Source organism: Adelges cooleyi, unplaced genomic scaffold, assembly GCF_023614345.1.
Source record: "Adelges cooleyi isolate 19-005CV unplaced genomic scaffold, UGA_ACOO_1.1 ACOO_flye_CR_arks_rails_tigmint_CR_PRNA_41, whole genome shotgun sequence".
NCBI lineage: Eukaryota > Metazoa > Arthropoda > Insecta > Hemiptera > Adelgidae > Adelges > Adelges cooleyi.
The window spans coordinates 4,197,137-4,206,650 of record NW_026096090.1 but is presented as its reverse complement, the minus strand read 5'-3'; the positions used below and the strand labels follow the sequence as shown (position 1 = coordinate 4,206,650).

Genomic DNA, 9,514 nt, shown 5'->3' with positions numbered 1-9,514 from the left:
TACCATGACTTATACTTACTTAATACACATATGTATGCATAATATTTTTCTTTATGTTGTATTATTTAATGATATTATACATTTGATTTTTAACTCGAATAGTAGAAAAAATTATATTCACGTTCAACATAAAAGTTAAATCTCGTTTGGACAATTTTAAGTATACAAGTTGGTACTACTGAAACCCACTGTATGTTGCAATATGGCCTTATAGAGCCTTTAATTAAAATTAAAGTTTAAATTAGGTACACGTTTTTTCTCCTATCGTTTAGGTACCTATACTATTACACGATATTAAGAAATGATGTTATCTTAGAGGTTTTCTTTTAATTTAACTTTATGAATTCTATTATCTCTCTCACAAGATTCGCCTGCGTGATTACCTTCTGATACGTTTTTACATACCTACATAAAAGCTGCATAAGACCCAAGTATTACCTTTAATTATTAGTGTAGAATTACAATACAACCGATGTTGTAAAAATTATTTAGAGTTTAAGTTCAGCTTTCAATGCTGACAGTGACGACAAAACATCTATGTGAATTTCTGTACAAGTTTTCGGGAGACATTAACTGCCATGATGGTATCAGCATTGCGGTAATTGCCGAAAACTTACCTTGGATATTGTTAGCTTAAGTGAACCCGCAGACATGCCATTTAACGTACATCCGATAATCCTCGCCGACTTTTGTTATTGCAGTGGCAGTAGGCGATTTTGCTATACCTACTTGCCTATTATTATTGAGTTTGGGTTAGCTATGAGAATAATATTCAGCAACGTGTACGGCATTGCACAAACTATACAGACTGGATTTAACGTTACTAAGAGTATAATATCATTATCCTTTTCGATTCCTTGTTCCGCTTTCGACGCGCACAACCGGACGTTATTAGATTATTTTATATTGTTGGCAACATATTTTCCACCCATAACCCAATATTCAATAACATCATCAATGTTAGTTCTTTGTACACCTGTCACCTACACGTTATAATTATATTGTTAAAGAAACAAAAAGATGTTATTAAGTAATTTTGATTATCTTAATGCAACGTTATTTTCTTGTTATCGCAGGAGTGATCTAGAAGAGGAGGGCAAGAGAGGACAGTTGTACCAAAGATTTTACAGGAGGGACAAAGGTATCATTTAAACGGTATTGGGAAAAAATCAAGTTTACAACAATTATTATAAAGAAAAGTAACAAAATCAATTTCAAATAAACACTTTAAAGCTAATTTGTAAACACTGCTGCTCTTAAACGCCTCTTTAATGTGCTCGTTTACACTGTGCTTGGTTTATAATCCAAATTTGGACTGTACTGGTTTGAAAATACTAACTAGTAACTTGAAATTGCTGACTTTTTGGTTTTTCTGAACACACTTACAATTTGTTTTGGAGTTATAGTAAAAAAATATCTAATATGCGATTTTTTAAAAATTAAAAAAATAATTGACGACTGTACCTTTTAAAATTAGCCATTTAAATTTATAACATTTCCCTTTCCTAATACATATACACTATAAAAACTAGTATTAAAAAAAATTAAGTTCATGGGAACTATTCCTTCCCATAAATAATCCTCTCCTACGTAACATTAATGTTCCTTACATATTGTATTACCTTTCTATGTTCTTTAATATGAAAATACGATTGCTATGCATAATTAAATTATCCAAAAATATGCTCTAATGACACCTGTGCATTTTGACTCAGTGGCACGATTTTAGAGGGCGCTATTATTATACTCAAAACTATAATTTTAAAACTAGACTGGTTAAGTTGCTCGTAATTGACAAATGAGGTCTGTAATAGTAATAGTGGCCTGCCTAACCCACCAAAACGTTACAGTGAGTAGTATCACTAAAGTTTTAATTTAAATTGCTATAACCTCGGCTATAATTAATTACCTATTATTTAAATTATGTCGTTTTGATGAAACTACGAAATCGAATTATTCAACTTGACAAATTTTGAAGTCCTCCGGGTAATAGGTGGAAAATAGAAGACATAAAACTATTAAAACTATTAGTGTATAATATATTAGAGATGGACACTAATCAAGAATATTGTAGATCATGTCACATAATTAATTAATTTAAAAAAAAGAATTCCTTATTTTTATAGTTCTTTGCATGAATAATTGCATGCTCAATATTTTTTTTGACATATGTTTGCTGCTAAACCGCATTATTAATAATTTATAGAATGTTTAAGACGTTTTTTCGTAGAAAAAAAAACTATAATTCTTGATAAGTAAAGAGTGTTCAAGTAGTCGGTAGTAAAATAAAAACCTACTTTTTCAATTTCGTATCGAATTTTAAGAAGTAACTTTTTTCTTGTTTGGAAAAAGGAATAGAATTCAATTAGTTTTTAAGCTATAGTCTATAGCGTTGCTTTAATTTGGAGGCAGATGCGGGTTTATACAAGAAGGCAATTAGATAGTTCAGTTTTCCTATAATGATATAAATCTTGAGTTTTATTTGTACTTTCTGTTTTAGAATCTATTTAAGTGATAAGTTTTTTAATTGGACGGTTTTAAAATAGAGAATAATCCATGGGAAATCATACTAAAATCGACATTTCTAACATATTGTTATTCTGTGCATTTAAAAAATATTTAATTGTCGTTAGTGTTTGCTTAATGATTATGGTGTACGGATATAAATTAATATACAGTAATACCAATATATATATATATATATCTATAACATATATAATATATATATATATATATATAATATACATTTCATAAGCGTAATTTGAGAGGAATTTGAGAGTGTTTAGTATACCTAGACCCTAGTTAATCAACGTAATCCCAAAAATTGTTTACGTTCCCTACCTTCGATTATATGGAAAGGGGACTTCATAATATTGGCGGTGTTTAAGAAAGTCCACTTTTTTCCTTTGTGAAATGGCGACCTTAATCAATTTATTAGAATAGCTTTTTTCCAACTAAAATTTCATGCCAGTTCTAGACTCTAGTCTCTAGTATATATTTTATTTTGTAGAACTAAAAATGTAAACCGTGAGTTAGCTTATTAGGTTCCAATAAAAATACAATTTGAGTAATAAAGTGATATATAGATTGTGCAGTATTATGATGAAGTGTAACAAATACAAGTGGCATTGAAGTAGCCGATGCGTCATTATATTTTATAATGATGATTTGTAGTGGCACTACAATTTATTTTCAATCTGCCAAGAGTATCGGTTTTGCTGTGAATAATAATCACTGTAAACCCACAGTGGCAGCTAGTTGATATATTATTTTGGTAAGTTAATATTTTGCCATGTACTCGACCAACTGAGATTCGGTGCAAGAAAATTAATTACAGCTATTAAGTACACATAACTTGTTGCATAAATTATGGAAGTACTTAAAGATAAATCTTAACTCATCTTAGCTCTATAACGATTTGAAATTTAATTAAAGGATCAAAACATTGAAGCCAGGTTGGCAGCTGGTTTTGTGGTTATAATAAATATGCTGGTTATAGTGAAAACGCTAAATAACATCCGTTATTACATAAAAAAAAAAGGTTTTTAAACAATATATTTACAGATATACACATATTGTTTTCCTTAGAGGTAATTTATAATTAATTACCTCCAAATCAGCAGTTGTCTCAACCCTACTGCTTTGAGGTAAATAATAAAGTTATAGTACAAAATATATACAGAATTATTAATTGGCTTACTTGCTATAGTGGGACAGTAGCATTTCGTTATATGGACCTTTTGTTAAATATGTAAGGTTAGATTTCTAAGGAAGGCTATCAATTTCATGACAGGATAAATGGTCAATGGGAACAAAAGGGTACGAGCACCTTGGCTTCACACAATGCTCCTAGTTAAAATTAATAAAAAAAAAAAAAAAACATTAAATATATTATTATTATTATTTTTGCGAATATTCGTATTCTGTTACAAATTAAAATTAATCAATTTATGTTAATCTTTGCATTAAGATTAACATATATGTGACCTTTTCAATTCCAAGGACATTAGGCCTTTTTTTATATCTAACGCTTCCGTATGTATTTTATTGCTCAGGTCATTTATATGAATAGGTACCGCTAATATTGAGTAATAAGTATTGACTTGACAATAATTCGCATTTTCGAATACCGGTTGACCCCTCTGCGGCTACAACTTCCCAGTTATATGAATTAGGTACCAGTACATAGGTATATTTAAACTTTTTTTATGACCTTTGGCCAATAAAACAATGAGCCGGGCCGAGGATATATGGGTACCCGGTGTGTTGTGTACTCGGCGCAAAGTGTACATACAAATGATAATAACCCTAATAACGTATCCGCGAATTGCGTGTATACCTAGTGCGTAAAGTGGAGGGCGCCCAAGTGCGATCGGAAGTCCGTCGGCCATGATCGTGCTTGGCGCCTGTGGATAACCGCGGACCGTGCTGACTGCTATTACTTTTCGTCTGTGCGTTCTCGTCTGCCGAGCACACGTCTGCCGTCAAAGTCGTTGCTCTGCTACCCGGGTTACCGGTAACACGTGACATAACCGCATACCGCGGTTACCGCATCAATGGTCCGTGCTTTTTGTGTTATTCGAAAAATCCGTTTGCCGTGGGATCTCGCGGTGCAGAGTTAAGTCCTATCACGAGTTTGAATGTTTATGAATTTAAATAAAATTAACATTGTTGGACGTTGCCGGTCGGTAAATGTTTTCATTTCATTCATGAAGCGTTTTCGGTAAGTTTGCTACACATCTACGGTCTATGTAAATATTTATAGCGATAAATACAAGTATAACATAACGTTATTTTCTTTTTATGTGCAACACCATCGTCGATCGGTGAAATCGTGAAAAATATTTTTGTCTGCTACGGGCCGATGTTACGTTTTTCCATATCTGATATCAATAACTACTTTACTAGATACCAATAATATAGTGCACATAGTTAAAAGGTAACGAGTAATTACAGATAAGCAAGTTGAGGTCAAGTTGGGTAAATGTGAGTAAATGGAAATTCGATTTAAAAAAAAAACACCTTATTAGTTTCGGATGAGTTCTAAAAATAGGCAACTTTGAATTTTATTTGAGTGTTTTTGATTACTAGATGTTAATACAATACATAATTAAATAATAAACAATCGTCGTTAGTTATTTTTTAATTGTGATTGCATAATATACAATATAGTACAATACAATATATTGTACATAGTATACATGCCACTTTTAAACCTATTTTGTTTTGAGCTACAACTATGTTTTTTGCTTCTGATTTAATAAAAAAAAAAAAAGACATTAATAATTGACTAAACGTATGGTCTGCCTCCAAAGCGAAGAGATAAACCAGTAACAATCGCATATACCATAAATATCAATACCATAATCCTTTATTGAAAGGAGAATTTTTATGACTTGCTATTTTATTTTCGTTGATGTTTTGAAGTATACATTTTTATTTCAATGTGTCGATAAATACAATTCGATCTACATAGATAAAAATAGTGTGAACGTTAAAAAACAATTCAGCTGAATTCAAGTTTTAAATATAGAGATGAATCAATGTTTTATTGTTGGACAGATAATTTATGAAAAAATAAATGATGTAGTCACTATAAGAAAAATTTGATAGAAATTATGTAATTCATTAGAGAATAAAAGCTTCTGAAATAAACTCTTTATAGAAAATAATTCTTTAAATATGCCATTAAGACATTTTTGGAATACATATTAGTTTCTAAAATTATATCTTTAGTATTGCATTTGTTAAAATAATGCATTAATAATTTATAATATTTATCTATTATTAATAATACGGACAATGAAAAATGTTACCATTATGACGTTTACTGACATTTTTTGAAGGGGCAAGATCAATATTATTTTTTTAACACTTTAACCACTATTTTTTTAATATTATAGGTATACGAAAGTAATTTTAGCTTAGATGCGAATCTGAAAAACTATAGCATGTTTCATAATGATGTATTTTTTCGGTGACACGATCATTTTTTAACCGCTTGGCTAATTCTTCGATCAATGTTTCTATCGTTAAGAAACGTAGTAGATTCTTTAGTTAGTTAAAAAATAAAATAATAATAGCACAATTATTTATTTATCCCTTAAAACTAATATATTTTTAAATTTAAATGTTGACACACTTACATTTTTTTTGAATATTTTATATTAGTGTTTTTATTGAATAAGGGTCAAAAATAAAAATTGTTTTATACTAGGTGGAATATGATGTTATATTTGAGTGAAAACGTTCAACTTTATGGATTATAAAGGTGGAAGAATTTTTGTTTAGATTTCAATAATTTTAAATTAAACAGCTGCAAACACTAAAACTAAATTAGCTGTCAGATTTAATATGTCTTCATGTCCTCTGTATACGTTGATTCATATGAAGTAGCTATATTGGAAATATTTTGACCATTTATGACGATAAAAAGGACCTATCCTTTGTTAAGTGTTTGTATGATACTCGAGTGTCATATACTAATAATTATACTTCTGATATTTGTTTCTTATTGTCTTGTAATGTTTTGTTTGTTAGGAATGCATTTATATGCAGTGAGTTATTATTTACAATAATGCACAATCTGATTTATCAGAAAACATTACGGAAATATATGTAATTCAAATTATTTTCGAGACGTTTTAAGGTGTGGGAAACAATTTTTTTTAGACTTATGCACCCAAGTCAACTTTTTTATTACTCTTTATAATTATTTGTATCTTTAATTAATTAATTAAATTGTATTGTTATAAGGTGTGAAACATTTATTGTATTTAACTGTTTATTATTATAATAGACTTTGTAAAAATATTAATATAATTATAAAATAAATTTTTTTGATGAGATGTCCTCGAATTTCACTTAACAACATGTGTTTTCGAAAGTTGGGAAACACACCTTGTTAATTGCTCGTTCAAAACGACCGTTTTCAGCAATTTGCTTACCAGATGACTGAGTGATGAAGGTAACAAACAACAAAGCTGTTGATTTAAAACGTTAACCCGATTTTAGATTGGCGTCGCCGACTAATACAATTTTTTTACAACCCAAAAACCACCATGTGATTGACTGGTACTAATATTTGATTGGGGCTTATCCTTTGTCTGCCATTCAACTGACATGTTTGTGTACTTACAATTACCTTAACCATTCCAAAGAGAAAGTTTGCAATGTATTCACACTGGTTGTGGGATGTCATACATTTAAAAAACATTATTTCTTATTTTTAAACAACTAAATACCAACCTATATACATTTGAAATAGTTTTCATGGATTCCCAACACCACAGACAAGTGCTAGTTGACTATAAACAAATGGTAATTAAATTATACAGAGTTAAATTCTCATAATAATGTTGAATTTTTCCGTATTCTGAAGTAGTTGAAGATCCATGTTTTGTAATATTGGTGTGATCCTATGCCAGAAAAATGTCATTTCACATTTTTTTCGAATTTTGCTTAAGTTTAACTACGTGTCTTATATTTTAATCTGGACGCCAGAATGGCTCGGGGGCTGTCAACTTGTCCCCATTACAACTAACATTGATCGGATTCTAGCGTACAGCGTAATCTAATTTGATTTAGTTTACTGTGTATTTTTCTAGGAAGTGCTATTCCAGGGAAGGGTCTTGTTGGGTTTAATTGAGAGAGCTGGTAATATTCTGAAAATGTTTTCCATAAATTTTGCATTTTTCTTCTAAATTAAATAATTATGATAAAATATCTACTATTGAATTTCTGGACATGGGTTTAGACTTAAGGAATTAGAGTGGGCTAGAGAGTTAATAGTACTTGGTGGATCGAGTTATTTCCTTTATTAGTCGAATTATGTATTTTTACTCATTTTCGCATGTTTTCGTCTAAAGGTATACATAATTGAGCTTACTGGAGTGGAAGTGATATCTCAGGTATCGTATCTGTAACATTTTCTTGTCGATGTTAAAAAAAAATTGTTATTTATGTACATCATTTCATTTTGTCAGTAACTAGTTGTAGGGTAATTGAGTTTTTACCAAAGAATAATTATGTTATGTAACAAGAAATTTACGTTATAAACTTTTGAGTGCAGTATTGGGAAAAAGTTTTTCGTAAAATTATATAATAACATTAACCTGATTAAACATAGCTCATGCTTTTATTAAAGAAAGGTATTGTTATGAAGTCTACACGCGTTATCCAATGTCGTAATTGTTAACATAGATATTAACTTTTACAAACACGTTGTCATTAGATTGTTATGTCAACGAGTAGGAAGTTTTAGAATTCAGTTTAAAATATTTTCACGATTGAGGTAAGCAGATACTTAAAGAAAATTTCACGTAGAATATACAGTATATGCGTGTAACAGATACTAGAGTATTGAATATAATGAGACATACTGTACTCAAATTCAAATTTAACCTAAAATAGCCTTCCAAATCCACATTTATAGTTTTTTGAATAGCTTTATGGGTTTTTTCATAATAAAAGAAAGTTGTTTAACATTTTTGTTTTAATGTTATAGATAAAGCCCTACATCTTCTTTTAGTTTAATTGTCAACTCTTAAGTCTTAAAAAGTAAACTAAAGACTTCCAAACTCTCCCGGCGGGAGGCAATTTATGGATAAGGTCATGCCTAATAAATATTCTACACAATTTCATTTCGACCCGATCCGACCGTTTTTTGTTAGGTTATAGAGTGTCAAAATTGAAAACCGGTCTAATTTTTTTTCGTTTTTGATCGTTAGAGTTGACTTTTGACCCATCAAAGTATCAATCGCACACGACAAAGGATTGATAAAAATGCTACTGGAGTAAATCGGCTCATAGGAAAAATGTTATCGTGATTTTAGACACAAAATAAAGTAAATAATAAATCAATTATGTAAAAAATGCGTTAATTTTTAGTGTTTTTATTGATTTTAAAATCGAAAGGTGTGAAATTTTTAAACTTTTGGTATAATGACGTACCTTTAAAGTTTGATTTCTGATCTTATACTCTAACTAAATATATTTTATGATAAAGTCGGTCAGTGCTTACAAAGTTATACGTATACTTAACTTCTAAACTTTTAAGGTCAAACAAATCATCGGTTTTAAAGTAATACTTTCTGAATACTGCATTGAAGTTAAAAAGTGTATAGTACAATGTATATTTATTTTATTTGTATATTGTTTAATATACATTTTTTAGTCTATTAAACATTTCCAGAGGCTTATCGCTTTATTTTACGACACTATTCTCATTCATAGTAAACCTGTGATTGATTGCGAGTTTTGACGCTTAATTATTTCTTGGGAGGATTGATCATCATTTTATTAATCCCAATAACATAAAGTCAAATATGAAAAAATGCTCCGTCACGCTACTTTTTATTATATAAATGTAATATGTGTTCTAGCGTGTTTAGCTTCGATTAATATTTTACTATTTGGTTTAAATTACACATTTAAAGAATTCTAAAATTATTTAGGTCATATTTTACAGGATATACATTTGTACGTTTTTTAAATTTAATTAATTAGTGTTTTT

The 9,514-nt window shown here is 29.6% G+C and overlaps 1 protein-coding gene across 2 annotated transcripts in view; it reads left to right on the top strand.

Moving 5' to 3' along the window:
• Positions 1-4,489: 4,489 nt before the first annotated feature.
• LOC126842022 (prolyl endopeptidase FAP-like) overlaps positions 4,490-9,514 on the top strand; it is a 143,656-nt gene continuing 138,631 nt past the window's right edge. Inside the window, exon 1 of one of the 2 annotated variants that reach the window (XM_050578878.1) lies at positions 4,490-4,723. The gene's annotated coding sequence lies outside the window, so the exon portion shown is untranslated. Of the gene's footprint in view, positions 4,724-4,918; positions 4,987-9,514 lie in introns of those variants that run through there. The other variant, XM_050578879.1, reaches the window with a different exon arrangement.